General features: G+C 40.8%; 1 protein-coding gene across 3 annotated transcripts in view; it reads right to left on the bottom strand.

Moving 5' to 3' along the window:
- zmiz1a (zinc finger, MIZ-type containing 1a) overlaps window positions 1–23,882 on the bottom strand; it is a 140,177-nt gene that overhangs the window by 64,026 nt on the left and 52,269 nt on the right. For all 3 annotated transcript variants that reach the window (XM_074675577.1, XM_074675574.1, XM_074675576.1), the window contains exon 3: window positions 21,861–21,937. The gene's annotated coding sequence lies outside the window, so the exon portion shown is untranslated. The remainder of the gene's footprint in view (window positions 1–21,860; window positions 21,938–23,882) is intronic.

The raw sequence follows: 23,882 nt of genomic DNA, 5'->3' as shown, positions 1-23,882 counted from the left end.
TTCTTGAAACGATACAGATACAAGGGATGTCTCTAGCTGATACACTGATCGATATCGGCGCCTGATATAGCTTTTTTTGGAGGATTAGATAGCATCAGATTTCTTTACGTGATTGGGACCAATCGAGTTTACATGCGTTTTCAGCACCGTCCCGCTTTACTGCTGCTGTAAACCAAACCACGCCGCAAACATGTTTGCTGTGTGGGACTACTTCTCTTTGGAAAGCAATGATCGTAAAACAGCGTCTTGCAACATTTGTAAAGTGAGTGTTCCTCAAGGAGGTACCAACATGGCTCACTTTAATACAACAAATATGATTTGACATTTACAACAGAAAGGTATTGGTATCATATCAGTATTGTACCAGTGTTGGATCGGTATCGGCAAAAAATAATGTGAAAAAATCTAATCAGATCGGAAGTCAAAAGATCTGTATTGGGACATCCCTACCCGGTTCCTTCCAATCGGTACTCAACGGTACCAATTTTCTGTGCTTTTGTGTCTGTACTGATGGGATAATAATTGTCTTTTTTTTTTAAATCATGAGATCAGAATCAGAAATCAGAAATACTTTACTAATCCCAGGGAGAAATTTGGTATTACCATTGCTCTTTACAAAATACAATAGTTGTAAATAAGATGAATAGGGACAAACAGTAACATAAAATAAGTGTTAGATACACTATAAATAAGCAATGAAGTATTGGTAAGAAACCAGATAACTACTTACATAAGAAGGTAGATGTACTATTCTCAACAGTTGCAAATCTCAAACATTTTTAATTTAACATATTTATTTCTCAGTATATAAACTTGTAATGCTGTGCTTATGTCCATTGTGGAAAATGGCCAACTTTTCCACTCCCTCACAGTCACAAGGATGTGTTTAGGTACCTAAACATGGTACTATTTGATTGTAGATTAATCGGGCAAGTAACTGCAGAAAGATTCAGTTGGTACCAAAATCTTTACACAAAAAGTTCAACCATTTCCAAAGAAACAGCAGTTTGAAATGTTGGCTTCATTGTTTGACAGTAACCCTTTGATTTTTCTGATTTCCGACGGAGGTGCAACACTTGGTTTCCATACAGTGGCCAACAATGATGCCCTGTGATCTGACTGGCCAACCCAAAAGCTTGTGTGTAAAAGGCTACTTTCCTTTGTTTGAACTGCAATAGTTATATATCTTTATCTCTTTTAGAAAATGTGCAGACATTTAACCTTAATACTGTCTGTAAAAGTTTCACATGTGAATGCAAAAAGTAAGTTCCCCAAGATTGCTATCAGTCCACAGAGTGCACAGAGTGGTAGTACAGTTATGCATGGGCTGTGTTGTTCAATGATTTAATTAGTCTCTAGTCGACCTGGATGATAATTTATATATAAACAGCCTGAAGCACTAAAGGAATCTGGGAAAGATCACAAATCTTGTTAAGAACATCCTGACAGGGCAGCGCTGTCGGTGTTGATTATTACTTCTTCAATTCATTAATTGTTCATCTGTGTCAGAAACTCTAAAAAATATCTCCCTACAAACTCTCGAGCTCAAACTGGCATCCCTTTTTGGTGACATCTTTAAACAGCCTCCTTTTTGTATCTGAACCACAACTGAACTTCTGGCATTTTTGTTGGAAAAAGTATCAAAGTAGCTGTCGCCCAAGCTTTTAATTGACTTAACTCTCCATCAGACACATTGAAAACCAAGTTCATTACGAGTAAGCAGGAAGCCTGTTCAAGCTCCTCCTCAGCCAGACGCGTCTAAGAAGAAAATAAAACCAGCTCCTGCCAAGACGTCTGACCTGCTGAAACGCCTCGTAATGTTCTTACTGACCTCCAAGCAGCAAAAAGTGCAACCTTTGGCATTACAGCGGTCTCAGGCGAGCATTAGAGGGCTGTGCTGACCAGGAAAGTTAAGAGGCTGGTGGCAGGGGGCAAAGGAACCAGAGTTTAAGTGAATTAAGATAACTAAGTCGTGTTTAGCACCGGCATGAGTCCATCTCTCCTTGTTGGAGGGCAGAGTACCGGCGCTGCCACCTTGTAATAGCATTAAACACCTCCCAGGGTGATGTTAGGGAGCGAGTATACTGCAAACCAAAGAGCTGCTTACAAAGAGGGCTGCACTTGGACTTAGAACAAAAGTGGTGAGGAAGAATGGGGGGCATGAGAGGGGGGATGAAGAGAGGACAGGAGGCAGAGAGGAGAGGTGGCAGGTGGAGGGAGCTTGATTAATGACAGCTCTTTTTTTTCTTTTTTTCCTCTCCTCCTGCTGTCCTACAGTACTTCCTTCAGGGACTCCACAGACCTCCTCCAGCATCCTGCTACACCACCCTCCCTGAGATCTCCAGTCTGGGTCCATCCATCAACCCCTGCGCTCCAGTCCTGAATGCATGAACAGAAGACCCTGATCGCCTCTGTGGTAACCCTACCTCGGCCTGTTAACACTGCACCTGTCTGCTTTCACTCCTCTGTGCTGGGGTCGCAATCAGGGATGATTTCCAACACAGACTTTTAGTCCAGACAATAAAATCTCAGGGAGTACGAGCACTGACAGAAAGAGTTGTGTGGAGCTGCAGGCAAACACAAGAGGTGTTAAATATACTGTTTTACAAAACTATGAAAATAAGTTAATGCTTGAATTCATGTGAGTGCTGTGATGCAAATCTTTGGCGCTGGCAAAGTGTACAAGTTTACTCAACAAGCAACACAAGTAGGTGTCAGAAACTGAAGTGATTACAACAGCCCCATAGTTTATTTTGTGCAGTAATTAAGGTTACAGTTATGGAGGGCCAAAACTGCCGAAATTAAAAATGAATAAAATTGAAAAACAAAACAAAAATAAAAAAAATACATAATTTAAAAAATGATAAAAGTAAAAATTAATACAAAAATAAATGTAGAAATAAAATGTATCATTAAATATCAGCCTTTTGACTGAGGCAACAACAAAAGAGGAAGAAGAGAGGATAAAACTTTTTAACTTTGAGACAAGGGCTGGGATGATATGCTTTTCTTGCGATTCAATTTAATTACGATTTTTTGGGGTGCTGATTTGATTTAAATTGTGATTCTTCGATATTTATGATTTTTGTGATTTTTAGTTTACCACATATGCATACAAATGAAAGAAGAACACTTTTATTTACTTATTTATTGATATCTAATTCTATTTACAGAGCTATTTTTGTATTTTTTTATTATTTTACTTTTGTGTTTTTTTTCATTTGCTAATGTATACATGTTTTTATTTTGTTTTTTATTTTTACTTTTATTTTTTTCATTTACTAATGTTTACATGTTTATATTTTTGTTTTTATTTTCACTTTTATTCATTTTTTTATTTTGGCAGTTTTGGTCCTCTATATATGATATGGTGCAGTCCTGTCTTTGTAATTTATGGGTGTTTTTTAATTTAGGGAGGAACAGAATAAATAATTCAAATAATAAATCAAGCTGAGTAGGAAATAATCTGAGATTACATTTTCAGACCAAGCCAAGTCAAAATTGGATTATTGTTTCACAAAAGAGTATTTTTTTTATTGGTTGTTATCAACTTCAGGACCACTGGTATGAAATCAGAACAACTAGCGGAAAAAACATGTGACGAGCAAAAGTTTATTAAAAGTGTTTATTCATCTCTTGTCCTCAGTTACTATCTTGGAATTACACCAAGAACCAGAGACTTTCTTAGAACTAATGGATAGAGCTGCTTAAAGCACTTCCTGGAATCACAGCAGGAGTGGAGCGGCCCTGTGCGCTCTCTACATATGTCCGTACACATTTGTGTTTATACTGTACAGGTTGCCCTAAACAGGCTGTGTAGTCATCAGGCTCCGGCTGTTCTCTTTGATGCGAGTACAAGAGCTGCCTGGCGGATGTGAGCTAGCCCCCACCTCTGACTTCACCACCATCAAACACCCTCCACCCCACCCTACCCCCAGCCCAGAGGCCAATCCTCTCCTCTGTCTGAGCAACACACACACATGGATGCATAAACCGACACACAGAGCGCTGAGCATAAGCATCTGGCTCACACAAATGAATTCTATTTTCTGATGGCAGACAGACGGACCCGCCGGACGGTTGCCGCTAATCTGCTACGTCCCTCCTCCTCTTCTCTCCCTCCTCTACCTATAATCTTTCACAGGGAGAAACAAGGAGTTTAGGAGCTAGTTTTGTGAGAGAAAGACAGAGGGAGAAGGGGGAGGATGAGGAAGGGGGGGCTGCTTGCATAATGGCAAAAAAAAGGCCTGATCTAATGGACTGCCTGCTAGCTAAATAAACACTTGTTGGCCACTTTGCTAATGCTAATCACCACAATGGAAGACGAATGATGTTTCATTCACACTCTCAGCTGCCTTGTTTGATTTGCTGGCACAGCACAGTGTATACAGTAGAAGCAATAATAAACTTTGCAGCGCAATGAAAGCTGCAGCCCTGTAGGTCCCACTCAAGTCTCGTTAGGTGACAGAGGCCTCGGCTGCAAATGCACCGAATGATAAAACACACACTGAGAGCCATATTTCTTCCAATAAAGTGTAACTGACTAGTAATTTAGCCCAATCTCCTGCAGGGTTGTTTGTGACCCTGCCACTGTAGCGCAATGGGAGTACACATAAAGATGAGGTGTATGAGTGTTGTGTCTTGTGTGCTACAATATGTGCTTTGTATTCATTGCAGATAACAGGAGGCCGTTGGAGGAGAGAAAACAGCAGCCATTGATTTTGTGTGCTGGGCAGGCGTTTCTCCATTCCAGAGGCTGGTCGATACACACACCGGGAACAGGGAGGGTGAGGGGGTTATACAGCACTCTGGACACTGCATGCACACTCAAAAACACACAAATGCAGCGTCTGGAGGGGACAAAGGCTCTCAGGTAATCACAACCATCTTATTAAGCGCTGGAACATTTACAAACACACACATGATGAGAGTCAAATACCTGCACTTTGCAAACACAGACCTGAATGAAGGCAAAATGAGCAAATGGACTCAACAAGGTAATTTCTGTGCTGTGAAAGGGGCGGCAGAGGGTGAGAGTGGGGCTCTGCTTCAGCATTAAATCCTTTATCAAGCAGCCTGCAAATCAAACATTGATTTCCATGAGCCACTGTGCCGGGGGCAATAAGGATCTCCCTCATCAACCCAGGCAGCACGAGCCGCACAAACACAAACACAAACACACACATAAAAATAACATGTACTCATACACACATGCTGGGGCTGGGCACTAAATGAACTTTATGTTTGATAATAATTCCTGCTGGAAGAACAGTGGCAAGTTTACCCTTGTTGCTTTGGCTTGGTCTGATGTGATCCTGAACGCTGTAGCCGAGCGAGCCATTAGAGAGGCATGCTGACAAATATGAGATTAAATCACGCTCACTTGTGAACAAATTTTCATAATCAATATATTCATCGCTGCTCTACTAAAACATTGCATCAATGCAATCAAATGTTCACTCCTCTAGAGACAAAAAACTGGAACAAACATGCTGAGTTTTCTAAGTGCTTGATCGTTAGCATAATCAATGCCCTAAAATTCTGAAGAGGCCTCACATTCAGCTCCACTTTAGGCAGAGAATTCTCAATCAAAACTCTGACAGTTTGACTCTGTAGTGATTAACATTAATCAGCCAATCACTTGTCATTACAGGAACACATGTTTAATAGTGTGTAGACCACTTTTCTTAGGTCTCACACTTGACTTGTGAAGGTGTGCTGTGGTATTTGGCACTAAGACAGCTGAGCCTTCAAGCTTGGTTAGTTATAAGGTGAAGGATCCCCAATGATCAGATTCAGATGTCTGGAACATCCCACAGATGCAAGACTAGGGATCTGGGGAATTTGGAAGCACATTGGAGTCAACACCTTGAAGTTGTTGTCATGATCTTTTAGGCAATCTTCTCCCACTGTCACCCAGTTGAGGTCGCAATAGGGGCCAGTTTAGATTTCAGCCAACTTTTTAGCCCCATGTGCAACAAGCCGAGGTGCACTGTATGTTTTGACAGGTTTCCATCAGAGAAATGGAAATTTGAGCCACGGTGGCTCTTCTGTTGGACCAACCATCACTCTCCACACGCAACAGGCATCATTGGTTGCCCTTGATCCTGCAGTTTTTTGTAGGGATATCCCGATACAGTTTAACTGATCTGTTAATACAGATCTGATTTGCCGATACTGATCCAATACTAATTCGATACCAAAACCTTTGTCAGATAAATCCCATACTCTGATTCTGTTTTACTTTCATTGCTTTCCAACGTAGTTTGATTCACAGCAGCCATAAAGTGTGACAGTGCTTAAAACACGTGAAAACTGGATTGGTCCCGATCACATAACAAAATCCAACACTAATCAAACCTCCAAAAGTAGCTATATCGGGCCCCAATACTGGTCATTGTATCGGATCGGGACAATATAATCTGATTTTTTTTTTTTCTGATTTTTTTGGACCAGTTTTTCCGATTGCAATTTGGCATGCAGTTTTTGGGGGTGGGCATTTATCTTCTTGCATTATTCACTATACAGAAGCACAAGGTCATTCTATAGTTTGACCAACACGACAAAGGATACTGTTAACATATAAACATTTCTTTCCTGCACTTTTTAATTGAAAAAGAAAAAGAAACACTGTCAAATTTTACCAACCCCCAGTTGACAGAAAGAGTAACAAACCATACAGAACAAAGTACACAAGGGATATTATGGAAGACGATAAAGGCAACTGGTAAAATAAATAAAAATAAAAATTAAAAAAAAAATCGAAATTTCAGACTTCTGACTGTACTCTCAGTCTTTTACTCAAAAATGACTTTTTAATCAGAAAAAAAGTAATAAAGAAAAATTTGATGATTTCTTTTGTTTTGTTTTTCCATGGCCCTAATTGTCTTCCATAAATTTCTGAGAAAAATGTCAGAATTCAGAGAAAAATGTCAGAATTCTGACTTTAATCTCAGAATTTTTTCTCAGAAAAAAATAGTAATAAAAAAAATTTGGACAGATTCTTTTTTTTTTCAGTGGCCCTAATCCTCTTCTGTAGGGTATGGCTCTGTCAGCCACAGTTATTCTGTTGCGGATCCGTGTAGCGCACAGAAATAAAAAAGCAGATTGACTTCTGCAAGTTTTGAGGAACAACACGTACAAGTTACTGTATTGCCGCCACATCTAGGTAAATGACAGTTGTTTTTTTTTTATTTGCAGCCTTTGCAATTTGAAAATTGTATTATATCAGATCGGTTTCAATTTGATAAGTTTTTAAGCCCTATTGGAGACACATCAACTTTGCAAACAGAAGGTTGACTCGCTGCTTAACAAGTTCAACCAAATCAGGTGCGTGAGTTTATCCCTCTGTTGGTGATCACTTTCTTTTAGAAAGTCCAATTCCTGCTATGGGAAAACAGTGTATAATAAATGATACCAAAGTTAGACAGGGAATTAAACAACATCAATTTATCTATGTGCTACACTGCTGCAACTTTGAGTGTAATGCTAAAGCAGAATAGATTATGATGTTTATGGAAGGTGGTCAGGAGGCGTGATATACTGTGACACAGCCCTGGAGAAATTTGCATAAAGACCTGAAGGCAGCTGCTGGAGCTGAACAACCTTCCTACCAACAGTTGAACTGTATATTAAACTGTAATATAAGTATATACCAATAAAAACTCTGAGGACAGTACTTTATCAATGTTGAATTATTGTCGGTTTCATTCCTTTCTTTCTTTGGTGTCACGTTGCCACAGGTCTTTGCACATTACAGCCACCTGTAGTTCAGCCGAACAGTGTAAAACCATTAGAAGTACTGTGTTTACTGCCAACATAACAAAACAAACAGAACAGGTACCCACACTTAAAAACATTGCTCCCAAGTGCCAGCAGAAGTCAAAAGCCCATTATTCTCAGTATTTTTCAGAGCATCACACAGAAAAAGTCATAACCTGCTTTAAACTGAACACTAGGTCATTTTCCAGCCACTTTTTCCCCACTGAAATTAAACTGTTGTGACACTTTAAGTTGTTAAGTGGGAGCCGGGCTGAGACGGAGGGTGAGGAGCAGTCGCACACAGAGGAACACAGAAACATATGCATGTAAAGATACACGTACAGAGAAGCAAAATGGAAAAACAGGCTCAGGAAATTGGCCAGTTCCTGTATGAGAGAGGTAGAGGAGGAAAGAGAGAAAGAGGAGGGGTGAATGGAAGAAACAAGACAGAGAGAGTGACAGAAAGAGACAGACAATGGGGCTTATGTAACTGTGGTGTCACTGAAAGTTTGCCTTTCAGACACACTGACATGTCAGACTGCACTGAGTTTCCACTAATTATTTAAGCCTCTGACCCTCTGAGGAAACAGTCACTTTATACAAGCAGCTTTTACTCAGACTGTTACATGCACTAGCAAACATGGAAGGAAACCAGTTTCACCTTACAGTCGTAATTTTCATGATTGATGAGAATAATTTTACTTATTAGGATAGCAAAACCAAACGTTGCCCTGGTAACAAAGTATCTGCTATTTGGTCGCTCAGCTGCAAGAGGTATAGGGCTGCAGAGGCATGAAATTCTTATTAAGCAATGGCTTAAGTCAAAGGGTGAAGCTCAATCAGGATTTCTTTCACATGGACACTTTTGAATTTCATGTAACTTAGTTCTCTGATGAAATCCCTTTGGCTTTTTGAAAATACTTCTTTGTATTTTTTTCTTTCTGATACATTGTATAGCTTTTGCACAGTTTATTTGTCTACTTCGTATTTATTTCTTATGTATCTACTTAGAATTTACATTTCTACTCTTTTGTTTGTTGCTTTCTAGTTTTATTTTTATAGTTTTATGGTTTTATAAATCAAAAAAATTTCAATGTACCTGTACTGCCCTGTACCTGTGCAAATGGCAATAAACATCTGTTCTATTCTACTATATTTAGGGATGGGTACCAAACTAGGTAGTTTTATAGGTACCGACCAAATTCTGTCAAAAGTACCTGGTACCAATTCACGTAAAATCAAAAGGTACCATGTTTAGGTCCCTAAATGCATCCTTGTGACTGTGAGGGAGTGAAAGAATAGCCGATTTTCCATGCTGGACATGAACACAGCATTGCAAGGTTATATATTGAAGAATAAACATGTTAAAATGAAAAAATAAACATTTCATTATTCAACAAATTGATATTTTTTACCATCTTAACACACACAAGTACCGAAAATTGGCACCATTGAGTACCAGTACCGATTGCCAGGTACCAGACATCGGTACCATATCATTTCAAATGTGAAAAGTACCCATCCCTAATTGTATAATTTTCAAACAGATACATTTCTTTAAACTCACTTTATGCAGGCATTTTTCCACTAGATGTTGTGATCACACTGTAGAAAGTTTTAAGGAAAATTCCCTGCAAGTGAGTGGGTGTGGCCTATTTTCTCCAACCAATGAGGCTGCTTTATACTCTTTTCTGCTTCTTATAATTCTTCAGTCTTCCACTGATATGGGGAAATTCCCAACAACATGTAGCACTAAAGTCAAAAACTGTCATCATAGTGACATAGGGTAAAATTTCCTAACGTGAGGGACATGTGTGAACGGATCACATTGGAACATGACATTTTCTAGGAGTTGTCAGGAGTGCATGTGTGACAGGAGGATCTGCAATAAAATAAAAACTTTTAAAACTTGAACATGAAAATATTTGTCTTTGCAGCCGTTGGATGATTGATTAATATGTAAGCACAAAGACAGCAATTAAAATGTAATTAATCATTATTGTCACTACAGATTAGACAGCTAATGTGACCTTGGTTTTTATGTGTGTTTGTCTGGTTAGAGTGTGTGCGTAAGAAGTAGCCCAGACAGACCAGCCCTTCCCTCTCCATACCTCCACGGTGTAACCTTTGACCTCTGAGGCCTGTGCAGCAGAGAGGACGACCCCAGCTGTAATCCAAGCCCGCGGATTTCTACTCCAACATGAGAGCAGACAGACACCTGACCCTCTGGATTCTGGCTCATGTATGTGCACGGCAAACTCACACACATAGACAGACCTTGGCACATGCTCAAAACACACAGAAATGGGTACAGAGACACACAAGACACACAATCAGAAACACCTGTTCTGTCTACACAGACACACACTTAAGTACACACACGACGCAAACAATCCAACAGGCACACAAAGGAGCTTTCAGTGACGCACAAAACCTGAACTCAAGTAACTCTTGCATGTTATTCTCATATACACCAAAAATGTTCCCTTTAAACAACTGTTTCTCAACAGGTAGTATGAGGAGTGTGTACCGTGTCTGCTGCTATGGCTGAGTGTATGTGTGTGGAGAGAGTAACAAAAGAGACAGAAAGTGTAAGTCAGTGTGCAATGCTCACATTTTTTAATGTGTAGAAGCATTTTTATCAATAAACTGAGAGTTTAGTGAAGACTGTGGAGGCTGACATGAAGAGTAACAAGTTTTTTGGGATTAAAAAGTTCACTTCCTGTGTTTCCATGTCCGCATATGTTTATCTGTAAGTGGGTTTGTGCAAGAATTTATTTTATGTAAAAGAGCATTTCAAACAGGACACAAAGAAGAGAGTTAACAGAATGTATCTTGGTTTATTCTTTTGTGTGAATTAGGGCTGCAATGATCAATCGGTTAAGACGTTAAGTAAAAGCGTCAACAACATTTTCCATAATCAATGCACTTTGCTGTGTCATTACTGTATTGGTTTGTCTTGAGTTTATTTGTCTTCTTCCTTTTTGGTTGGATTATTTAACGGTTGGCAAGTAGCTAAAGGTGCATTACCGACACCTACTTGACAGCATCTGGTCAGCTTAAAATTTGTTCAAATACGTTGTTTCTTTGTATATATCTTTAAAGGTCCCATATAATGCAAAAATCACTTTATTAAGTCTTTTAGTGAAATTTGAGGGTCTTTGGCTTTCCTCCCAGCCCACAAAATGTGATATTTAATGACAAAACCTGTACTAAGTAGTGCTTGTAAATGTAAAATCCTGACCTAAAACAAGCTGTTGGGATTTTGTAGCAGCAGGGAGAGGAGAATGCCAAAGTTGAAAGGCCATCACTGCTCTGTTTTTGGCTGTAAACAGTCACATAGTTCCATGCACAAGCTTCCCATCTCAGAACAAGACAAGACTAAGTGGCTAGAGTTCATTTATCAAGGAAATGTGCCAGCTACACTCAGTATAGCTGTGCATGTGTGTGCTAGTCACTTCACGGCCGACTGGTTTTCCAACTTTGGACAGTACAACAGAGGGCTAGCAAATAGACTGGTCCTGAATCCAGACACATAACCAACCATCCGCCAACAAACCTCAGACCCTGGAAATGTGAGTATTTTAAATGCTGTGTGCTGTGGAGCAGATGTAAGACAGTGTCCCCCCTGTCTCTGTGTTAGCTTCAGGATGCTAACTTTAGCTGAGGTTAGCCTGTTGTTTTAGCCTGTAATGTTACGGTAAACGAGCTTCGCTGTTTTCTAAACATTGTGTACTCGGAGCTCGTGGCGCCGCTCTCAGTGACGCGGAAGATCGAGGCGGTATCAGCGGTGGCTCATTTACATATGAAGGCCACGCCCACTAAATCAGAGCGTTCTGAACAGAGGGGCTATGAGAGCCTGGAAACAATGCTGCTGTGCTTGATTTATTGGCTTTTTGGACCAAAACATGTTATTACCATTTCATGAAGACATCAATGATCCATATTAAACTGCAGAAAAAGAGCAGAATATGGGACCTTTAAGCAAACACTTGTCATTTACTAAAATGACAACGCATGTCTGGTTTTGTGAATTGTACTATCATGCATTTCATCCTTTTATTTCCGATTCATCGATTAATCGTACATATAATCGTCAGAGTAATCGATTTCTAAAACAATCGTTAGCTGCAGCCCTAGAATAAATCATGTTTAATTTCGATCTGCTCAGATTGAAAAATGAGAAGGCTTCCTTGAAGACTGGAGCTCTGACATCCAGCACGAGCAAACAGACTGAAGTGGATTGAAGGCAGCTTTCTACATTATAAATGGCACGTCCATGTGAGTGCACGTATGTAAGCACATCCTTTTCTTTTTCACAGTTCATTAAGGGGAGCCACTTCACCACAGGCTGCTGTCAAAGGGGAAGCAGCAGCAGCTCAGAGCTCATTGTAGACCCACTAATCCTTCATCCATCTCAACCACGTCAATACCTCCAGCCCCCACCTTCTACTCTATTCTCTGCCTCCTCTCTCTTCTCGTCACTTTTGCCATTCCTAACCTGCAACCCTCATTCCATCCTGATCCCCTCCCCTCTTCAGCCCCCCGAGGTGCTGCCCGAAATCCATCCTATCTCTTATCCTTCTTCTGGACGAAACAGAAAGGGTGCGCAGGGAGTAATAAGGCAGAGCAGCAGGGGTGGGATGGTCATAGTGAGGTTATTAAGACTCACACACAAACACACTGTTTGCAACAAGGGCAGTGAGGTGAGGCCCCAGGGGGGTTGGGGGCCAATTTCTGTTTGTATGTGTGTGTTGAAAAGGCACTTCATGTGTTCACGCTGTAAGGAGTGAATCATGAGGCCACCCACCTTTACTGGCACTAACAAACTGCTGCTCACATTATGCTCCATGCCCTCCTCAGGGAAAAAGCTGCCAAACACAGTCTTTTTACTCTTCATCAAAATCTGAAAAAGTGGACCATATTTGATGTTTAAAAAGGATCCGAATCCTGCAGGTGGTCTGAAACTGTAAGGCCTCTTCACACATCATTTCTGCCATCGTGTAATAGCAAAACTCTCCAGTGAAACCCAAACAAATTCAGCTCATTTAAGTGGGTTAACAGCTCCTTGAGGCAGAGGGAGACATGTTTCATTGCCTGTTTTACAGACTGTCAGCCTCTGTAGCTGGTCGAGTAAAAAACTCCCACATCAAGCTGTAAAGAGTTCTTTGGTTTCCCTGCTCATATAAAAGAATCAAAGTATGTATGACAGGGAAATTATTTTGGAGTGCAAAGATCTTCTTTAGTTTTGGTTGTTAGTGGGGTTAAAGCACAGGAGCTTCAAAATATCAGACTTAAATGTCAGATTCTTCTTTGGCTGTGAGAACAACTTGTAAGGATGTCTCATTAGAAACTCATAAAAATGATTTTTAATTGGGATAGAGCCTGTGGTTATCTGGCTAATCTGATTTATCCTTCATTCCCTCATTTACCTGAACAATGTGCATAAGTTGTTACACTGCAAAATTAAAACATATCATCTTACAGAGAAAAGTTTTAGCAATGAGCCTTATTGAGGTATGAATTTAACAAAGGAAAAATGTCTCAATGAGCACATAAACGATCAGGATCATTTAACAACAGGTAAAAAAACAACCCAGAGGAGAGTTGGCTTTGTTTGTTTGTTTGAGTCCGTTAAAATTAGAAAATAAGACACCTTTTGTGGTTATTATGCTTGGAGAAAAGTGTAGCTGTGCTGATTTCTTTTAGCTGCTATTATCAAAAACGTACCGTACTTAAACAAGAAAACCTTTGTCTAGCAAATTATATTTGCCAAGTCTGGGAGTGAAAGCAGAACATTCAGTTTACAACTGACATAAACATCTAATTTCATAATGAAATGACACTAAATCAAAAGTTTTAACTCCTGCTGTGTTAGGTATTTTTATTTTTATTGTCTGGACTTTGGGCACTATTTTTGCTTGAGAAAATAAACATTAATTAAGCTCATCATTGTTTATGAAACCAATTAAAAAGATTCAGGAGACAAATCTGGACTCAACTAAAGGAGATGAGGTCCAGATGCAGATAAGGAAAACCTACTGTGTTGAAAAGTGAAGCAAAAAAGCTGCAGTTTCTTTGAATGTCCACTAGAGGTTGGGTCGAAAAGCAGAATAATCCAATTGGAGCTCAAATTAAAATGGCAATTGTCAATCAAAACACACTTTTTTCCCCTGGGTTTACGGCTTTGGATGGCGCTGTGATTGGGAAAACAGCGTGAGGATGAATGTGAACGCAAAGATGTGCAAATGACATCCCGTGATGTAGATTAGATGAATAACATAAGGCTATTTAGTTTGTTAAATTAAAAAAACAAGGTATAGACCTGATTTATGAGGGTGGTAACTCTAAATCACTTCTGCTGTGATCTGGCGCTATAAGGAAAATAAAATAATTTCGACTACAGGGGGGCAGGCCTTCCCCCAAAAAATAATAGTAGGGGAAACACTGAAAACCAAAAACAGTTTTAAAGCCTGGTGCAAAAGAATCACTATTTTATATTGTTTCTTTTTTTCTGTGACTTGTCTGTTTGACTATATCATAGCTAGGAGTCACTGATAGTTAAGAACTCTGGTCAGCACTGCTGATTTGGCTGAAAGATGGGTTTCTGATTTCTCACCATCTGATGGCCCATTTCAGCTCCACCTCTTTGCTTTTTCTAGTTAAGTCAGAGCAAGCCTTTCCAAAGTGGCGACCACCATCTGAGACCATGACTATTTTGAAATCAGTCTACATTCATTTGACGCAAATAAAGATAAGGACTTTTAAAATGGGATTTAGTCTGATCTGCCCTTCTTTAGCTGGGAGCTGTTACAGCAATGCATAGCCAACAGTGGATCATTTTTCATTCCTAAATCTGCTGTGACATGGGCAGGCGTGTGTAGATGGGAGACACACAAAAACACGAAGGCCCCCTCAGAGGGAGGGGCTGCCAGCCAGGGTGCATTGTGGTCCATCTCTTGTGTTTTTACATCGGTGCTATTCTGACAACACGTGGCCGGGTCTTCCCTCGCTGCTCAGCTGAGCAATCAGGTCACCTCATCTTGACAGACACAAACACACGCACACACAGACGTAAACACGCAGACACACACATGGAACACGCAGTACACGCCGCCTGCAGCTGTTGCCAATGATGTCAGTCCTGATTTGGCCAAACTAGCCTTTTGTTTCACAGCATGAACACAGAGGAGAGGAGGAGGAGGCTTCATTTGGCAGAACAACCAGAGCTTTTCTGTCTCTAATACTGTTTGGGTTTAGGATCAGCTACTGGTTGTTGACATGAAGCAAAGCAAATATGTTTGACAGGTTCAGAGTGAAATAAGGTCTGTTTTTTTCTTTTCTTATTTTGATAAAAATGTTATTTATTTTAGAAAACCTCAAAATAAAAAGGCTTAAAATAAAAAATTCCAGTGTGAGGATCTGCAGTTTCTTCGGATTTTTCATCATTAATTGTTTATAAATTGTTTGTGATATCCGTTGGACTAATTAAATTTTAAACACAGGCTTTGATGGAGATTTCTTGTTTTTGGAGCCACCCTCAAGTGGACACTTGAGGAACTGTAGTTTCGTTTGCAAAGGCTACATTTTTCAAAATCAGGTGTAGGGGCCGCTCACATGACAATGGTTTTAGGATGAAACGCAAAAGGATTGTTGCATTTCGGCCTCTTGTCGACATGGAAACAGCGTTTTAGCCGACTCATGTGCATCTGTTGCTCCACTTCTGCACTTAACATTCACCATTACACCAGAAGATCAGCCCAACTCTACTTTGGTGGAGATCTACCAAAAGCTGCTTGTGGACAAGACAGTTGTAGCGCCAACTACAGTCCTGGCATGCTTACTACAGCGTTATATAGTGCTGGAACGATATGCTTTTCTCCCGTTTTTTTCACGATTTTGGGGGTGCCGATTTTATATAATTTGTGATTCTTTGATATTTTTGATTTTTGCAATTTTAAGTTCACTTTAGAAGACCAGACCAAGTGAAAAAGTTGAATGATGATGTCTACAGGCTATATTAGGAGCCATATTTTCCTAAAAAATGAACATCACATGGAAGTAACTTTTTAGGATTTACTCGGGGATCTGTCATCTCAACTTTTTTTTCAAACCAGCTTAAAAACAAAGACTCAAGTGAAGGACATAAATTTGAAAAAAGAAAGAGAATTTTTTTTTTGTGGAAACATATTTTGCGCTGGGTTTTAGCGTTTTTGGGTGAAAAGTTGTTTCAACAGGGCCGGAGCTGCTTTGATTCTGCATTTCCACAGAGCTAATGTTGAAAAATAGAGTCCTATGTATTTCACTTTGTGCATACAGTGTAAACAATACAGTAGTTTTCTGGCTCTGGAAGCACTTCATATCCAGCAGACACTTTTAGCGTGACAGTGTAATATGTACACATAAAGTGTAACACAAACCTACAACATGATTTAAAACCAGCCTCTGAAAACACTCAAACATACACAGCTACAAGCTCAGCACAGCAGGTTACCAACAACGCACTGTTTTCCTCACACACTTGAAGAGAAGAGAACTGATTTTGTTAGAGAAGTTCGACACTGCTGCTTTAGTCAAACACCCCCTACCTTCTTCTCCAACACAAACACACAAACACTCGGCTCTTCCAACCTCCTGATGTCTGCTGGCAGAAACTGTCGGAGGAGCTTAATGGTACCTTCTCATTTTTTCCTCATTCTCTGACTCTATCACTTTCTCATTCAGCTGTGTGCGTGTGAGCGTGTGGAAATGTCTGTTGCTTTGTGAGAAAAGAGAAAATGAGTGTTTGTGCGTTTTCATGGCAGGGAGTCAAGCGCGTGGGTGCCACTAAATGAAACAGAGGCCGGAGCGGCTGCACCCTCTGTGGTGATGTGATTGGGCGAGCCAAGTCAGTTAACCAAATCTTGGAACACACACACACAGACACACAATCAAACACACACAAGTTGTAACAGTGCCCAGGCAGCTTCCCTGCTGCTGATAATGAGTTGGTTTGGAGATGTGCATTTGTTCGTGCGGATCTAAAAACACACTTTAATGACTAATTCGACGGTTTGCTCACTCTGCCAATCACACGCCACTTTCAGTCAACAAAAACTGCATTCTGCTTACTTTCACATTCTCACACAGTATCTTTTATTACTGCACAGAGTCACATTTCACACCTGCTGACACCAGATACAAACATAGCATGAGATGCTCTTCTTCTGGGCTATTATGCTGTCAGTGACATTTTCGAAAATATAATCCTACTTCTCCTGACATTTCAAGCAGCGCCTGCTTACAGTACAAACTGCTGTACACGCTGCTTGCCTGCTGCCTGATCTGAGAGGTGTGTTTTTTCTTTTTTCTAGAAGCCCGGTAGTCAGGGCTGCTTGTTGGAGCAATGATTTGATTAGGTTAGCGCTGATTACAGTCTTGTTGGTTACAATATACGGCTCTATCGGGGAGAGCAGGAAGGAGGGAGGGGGAGTGATTGAGAGTGGGATTGTCAGTTTGTCAAGCTGTCAGGAGCAGTGCCGTATTGTACGTCTGTGTTTAGACGAGGTGTGAATCAGCTGATATCAAAGAGAACCAGAGAGGATATTAATACAAATGTGGTAGCAGTTATCAGCGCGAGGGAGAGCGATAGGATGCTGCGCGTGAATCGGCGCCCTTTGAATCAGATCTGTTGGAGGTAAAAGGCTCTGAATGCTCCCGTTTCACAAACAACACTATCAGAGACAAACACTTTAAAGAGCAAGTGCCTTGTCTTGGCATTGAGCTCTAGAGATGCGGTCGCACAGCGCACAGCGCAGCTCAGCTGCGTGTAATACTGGCTGAGAACAAATAATCTGCAGAGCCTCAAATGCCCTCTGCTTTATGAAATATTAACCAAATTAATCTACAGTCTTTTATTTCTGGAGGAACTCAACGTACTGCGACTGATTCGGTGTATACTAACAATCACTCCTGAGATTGATTCAAATAAAGGCTGCCACGTTTGATCTGTGAAAGCCGGGGACAAGGTGTAATTATTCTCCTCCATATATTACGTTTCCTATTAATTAGGCATGTGCCGGTGAGCGCTGCTCTGCTTGTAGAAGTGACAGCCACAGAGCCACAGGCGTCTCTCAACACTACTTTATTCCTAACAGCAAGTGTGGCAGGTTATTATAACACTATGAGGCTTAACAGCACTACAGAACACGATGGCGTGCGGGGGGGCAGATTCATGTTGTACCTCGTGTAGATATTTTTAAAGGCCGATATGATACCCTGTTTAGTGGAGCAATTTCCAAAGGCCTGCAGGCAGAACGCGAAGGGCAGAGTTCACCGAGAGCAGACAGAGCCTCACTCTGGACATGTGGCCACAAACCAGGGCTGAAAGTAAAATAGAAAATCATCTGAAGGGATTTTATAGATTGCAGATTTACTGTCCGTCTGATAGAGAAAGAGAGGAGCAGAGGGGAGAGCGCAGAATTAATCCTCTTAGCTGTTTGTTTGGTAATCTGATTTAGTCTGATTTTTAGGCTGCTATCTGTGGTTGTGGTTACTGATGCTCTCTCTGGATTGACCACAGCCATTTTCACCTTCAGCACCACCCCCGCTATCCACCACCTCCTCCTCCTTCCCTCCGCCTGTTTGGTATATTAGCGTTTGGGTTTGACATATAAACAAAAACACGACATATGTTAATCCCTGGCGCAGTTCAACCAAATCCAGCAATGTGTCTGCTTATGAAACGATTCCCTGCTCTGACATCGCTCCAGAGAGGCACACTACGGCTGTCCCTGCTCCAAATAAATGACCTACTTTGCACATTAACACACATTTACATGCAGGCAAATTCCAGGGTGGCTTCATACTTTCTGTTCCCCGGCTTGGAGACACTTCTCGCTTTGAGTGCGACATGGCTGAGGTCCAATTCTTAGAATTCAGAGATTTTCTCTCCAACTCTCCTCCTATCTTTGCAGGAATCTTTAACTCACAGCTGATTGGTGACAAGTTTAATTTCATCTCGACTGGAGAAAGCAGCGTTGTACTTTTAGCGTGTTAAAGGAAGGTGAGGCTGGCGCAGAGGCCCACCTAAGGTGCTCCCGGCTCAGGCAGAGCTATTTCCAGACTGAGCAGCCCCCTCCTGTCTCCTCCACCTCCGACTCTGGTGGGGAAACCACACCACTGCACAGGCCCCCAGTCACAGACACGACTCAAGAATGGATCCATTATTCACACGGGCTGTTAGGGGACTGGCACACGAGGGTGGGATGTGGTAGTGGGACACGAATACTCACTTTTACTTAACTTGGAACTGCTCGAGCAAGCAAAATACAATATGAGAGAGACGGGGTATTTTTAGGATGAGAAATCAGGTAGCTCAGCATTCTTGGAGCTATCACACGAGTAAAGCTAAACATTTATCAAGAAGGTGTGTCATTTCAGGCAGTGGTTCTCAAACTTTTTTAGTGATGTACCCCTTATGAAAGGTTTTTTTTTTTCCTGCAAAGTCCCCCTCACGATTGCAAAGCAGTTTTGGTTGGAAAAAAAGATGTAAAACACAGCGCTGTACTATTAGTGTCTATTGGATATAAAATCCAGTTTATGAACTTAAATTGTTGCTAGGCACTGCCCTGTTGGATATGGCTGCCTGTTGCAGCAGCTCGTCCTTTTTGTCTGTGTCTTGTCATTTTTTTGTCATTTTTGCCTTTGGAGTGGATCATTACTTTGTATGGCTCAGTCATGGACACCAGACTGGTTTTGTCTTCAGTGATATTTTTTACTACTTTTGCTTCTGTGTTTGTCTGGAGATCCTACATGTAACCATGGCCACATTGTTTACATGTGAACTCAGATGTTAGCAGCCTGTAGCAGGACAATGCTAACTGGTGCAAGGCCTGATGTTTCCCCACAAGGTGACAAGGAGGTGAGGACGACGTGCTATTGGGAACGTAAGATCTATCTCCAATAAGATGGACAAGCTAGCCATGCTAACCCTGCAAACGAGGGAATACCAGAAGGCAAAGTAGCATCATGCTGTTCACAGACATGGCTAACAGAGCTAACACTAGACACCAAAGCCACATTGGAAGAATTTCACCTGCTGTGAGCAGACAGGATCCAGGAGACAGAGACTGAACAGACTTCTGAAGAAGCTCAGTCCTGGACCTTGTGGAGGTGGAGGCTGGCTGACTGGACAATGATGGACAAGCTGTCAATATCTATTTTATTATGAACCTTTTTGCACTTTCTATACACTTTCTTACTTTTGTTTTCTTGATTGCTGCTGCGACTCCTCCTAAATTTCCCCTCAGGGATAAATTAAGTATTTTCTATTTTATTTTATCATATTCTATTCTAAATGTTGATTGAATAGGTAGTTTTGAAGGAATTTTGCTTGGTTGCTATTTTGTGAACATTTTTGAATCTTGCGTACCCCCATTTGAGAACCACTGATTTAAGGGGTGCACAGTCATTCACACATCCTCTAACTAAACAGATTTACAGCTGTGTGTGTCCACGGTGTGATATCTTATGAGTTAACTACGATGAGATGCAGATCACAATAGCACAACGAAAGTCACCGCGGCTTCAGACACAAACGTCATATCAAGTTTAAAGAACGCCTGACAGCACAACACAGCTCCCCACAACATGACATGGATGAATGTGTAAGTGCTCGCTCTGTGTCACTCTCTTTCAAACACACACACACACACACACACACACACTAACACACACAGAGGCCAGATTGTGTTCGAGTTTGCTCACGGAGCATGATAAGAAAACGTGGTAAATGCGTAATCTGATATGCATGACTTGAGGTTTCTTTCTGCCTTTTCTTTTCCTCTTGGAAATCGCAGGTTGCATCCATAATTTACACCAGCCTCCGTCTGTTTCTCTCTTTTCCACTCTGTTCCCCTCCCTCTTTTTTTCCTCCCTCCCTCCATCTCCTCTCTTCTTTCTCTCCTGGCAATCTGGCTTTTGCAGCTTTGCTCATTAGCATATTGCAGAATGTGCAGATGCCACCAAAAATTATTCACCTTGCAGTGCTTTGATGCCTTTTCACATGTGTACAAACTACGCTGTCGACATTTTGCACAGCCCACCAAACAAAGGCAGAGGGACAGATCTCCTTTTTGTGAATGTGTCGGGCGTAATGCGACGCCCTTTAGTCTGATGTTTCCTCACATCCTCATTCACCCCAATTACATCTTCCATCACGTCAGTCAAAGGTTTCTGACACTGCAATGACAATAAACGGAGTGTTTCTTCTCAGCCAGGGCTTAAATGATCACTTAATATTCATGCAGTCGAAAGGATAACAGAAAACGTAATGTTCATGCCCCTCAAAGGCTGATTTAACAAAGTGTTCATGCCTGTTTCTGCATCAAAAGGAGCAGAGTAACAGAACAGAACAGGGGACATGTGGTTTAGCATTTGTCTCCCTCTTTAAGATTGATATTAGCGCTGATAGAAGTAGATCAATAACCATACATGGTAACAGACCATTGGTTCAACACTGCTAACACTGCTGTTCAGGTTTCACACCCTTGGGACAGCTTGAAGCCGAGCCAGAAAGGCATCACGGCTGAGGTAATGGTGCAAAAATGTGCTCCTGTAAACACCCTTTGAATGGGATTTTTCTAAATAAACCACATCAGTAGAAGAAAAGCAGCACAATGACGTGCAAAAGGGCTTGGCGTCACAACGTGTTTGGGTTCTTTTTGTGCTGTTAACTGACAAAAACAAGCTGCCTTCAATGCAAAGAGGACAAATTAGCAGCAATTTAATCATGTGAGCATTATGCAATCATGACTGAGGTGCTTCGACTTAAAACTTTTCTTCAGAGAGTGTTTTTTTGTCATGGATGATCTGCGTTGAAGATAAATCTGAAAGATCAGTGTGATTCTGTTTTTCTTGGGACCAAAAATTTGTTTTTTTTAAAGATCTCATCAGTGTTTTCTGTTCTGGGACCAAATCCCTGTGTGTGAGAGGATGCTATGAAACAACAAAAACTAAAAACCCAACCTGCAGCCTTCTTATCTTGTTTGCAAAAGTATGTGTGCATCGCCGAATCAGCTGTTTGGATGAAGACACAGTCTCGAAGAAAGCATTCTTACCAGTGTGGATGAGGACGCTCCTGTGTTCCCTATTAGGCGAAATCAGCTTCTTAATCCTCATCAATCACAGAGCGAGTCTAAAATGAGACAAAACAGAATGCAACGCACATCAGGGAGCGTGACAAAACACAATCTGCTTTTTAGTGATAGGAAAACAAGACTTAGGTGGCATCATTTATCGAGATGTAATAAAGCGCCCTGTCGTGCTTCTGACAGATTGGAAGCACATAACAAGGACTGACAGAGCCGGAGAGAATGTGCGGCTCTAATCCCCGCCAAATATGAAAGATAAAACACTCAAATGACAAATGTGAGCTGATTTCCTCGTCTTCCTTGTGAGTGTTTTGCGCCACTCTTGGTTGCAGAAGCAGCTGTCTTTGAACTCTCCAGGCTCTAATCATGGAGGAATATTTCTTCTTCTCTGCTTCTGGCTTCTTCTCAGAGTGCAGATCTCCTAATGGGACAGCCGCTCACTTACAATTAATATGCTAGCTTACGTTACAGGACTGCATCTTTAACTCTTTTACTTTCAGTGTTTGAAAACTCCCACATCTTTTCATTAATATTCTGTGCAAACGCTTCCAAAAAACATTTGACTTGATTTTTTCCACTCGTACGGTAGGCGTAAAGAAGACTCAGAGGCTACAGACTGCCCCACATTTAATTACTGTTAACACTGGCGCTAGCAAGCAAAATACGCCCCCATGATTTATTCATTTCCCCATATTCAAGTCAAATTAAATTAGTCATATGAGTTTAATTAACTAAATATGATCTGATATTGTTATTTCACACTTGGATGTGGGATACAGAGGGGGGTATTTGAGGAAAGAAAACTATTGTAAAGCATCAGCTCATTAGAGGCTCTCATGTTGGCATTACCAACAGCAGCATTAGCTAAACAATAGCTTCTAATAAAGGTTTATACACCTTTGGAGCTGCGGTTCACTCTGCTAACACCATTATTCACTGATGCTGTTAGTCATTGAACTGTGGCTAATACATGAACCTCCCCTCATATCTAAAGCACCTGTGCTCTACTCGTTATTGTTACTGAGGCAACAGAGCTACAATTAGAGGAAAAATAACAGTTTAGTCACCTGATTTAAAGGGTCATTTCACCCATTAAATAATAAAACAGGTTTTTTTAAGAAACAGAAGAGAACATTTTTTCATTTCTCTCCAGTTATACCTGGAGATTTAACAGCAGAGGCTGAAAAATATCTGAGTCAGAGACTTTTGCCTGTGAACAAAAACCAATAAGCAGGAGGTGAAAGACATGTTTGTGTTCAAGACAACAACAAGAAAATGTTCACTGCAGTGTCAAGAGGAAAATAAAGAAAAAAAGTTTATTTGAAAAGAGGTGAAAAACAGTTGACTATATACATTTCACTTTAGGTACAAAAGTTCTTCCACCTTGAAAGTTGTAGGTCAGAAATCTGAGAAGTAGACATGGCAATCAGGAGAATGTCTGAATTGCAACAAGAGGGATGAGTACCTTTCACATTTAGAAAGATACAGTACTGAAGCCCGATACCTGGCAATCGGTATCGGTACTCAACAGAACCAGTGTTTGGTCCTTTTTTGTGTGTTTATGTGGTAATAGATATCAAACATTTTAAATGATGAAATCGCAAAGTTTTTTAATGATTTATTCTTTAACATATTAAAGGGATGGGAGAAAAAAAATCAAATTCAAATTCTGCATTTCAGTCTTTGTTTATAAACTGATTTGGAAAAATTACCACTTTTCTATAGCAGGGGGTTAGATGTTTCTCTGTGACTCACCATATGTGCATCTTATGGGAAAATATGGCTCATGATATAGTCTGCAGACATCATCATCATTTAACTCTTTCACATGTTCTGGTGTTAAGAAAGCAAACTAAAAATCCCAAGTATTAAAGAATCGCAATTCAAATTGAATCGGCACCCCAAAAATCGTGATACAATCACGGAGAAAGGTAAAATCTCCTACTCTTCCACTCCCTCCCAGTCACGAGGATGTGTTTAGATACCTTA

Source organism: Halichoeres trimaculatus, unplaced genomic scaffold, assembly GCF_033239565.1.
Source record: "Halichoeres trimaculatus isolate MK-OKI-2021-1 unplaced genomic scaffold, fHalTri1.1 fHalTri1_scaffold_8, whole genome shotgun sequence".
Lineage (NCBI taxonomy): Eukaryota > Metazoa > Chordata > Actinopteri > Labriformes > Labridae > Halichoeres > Halichoeres trimaculatus.
Note: the sequence above shows the minus strand (reverse complement) of the source record. Positions and strands in the feature narration are given on the sequence as shown.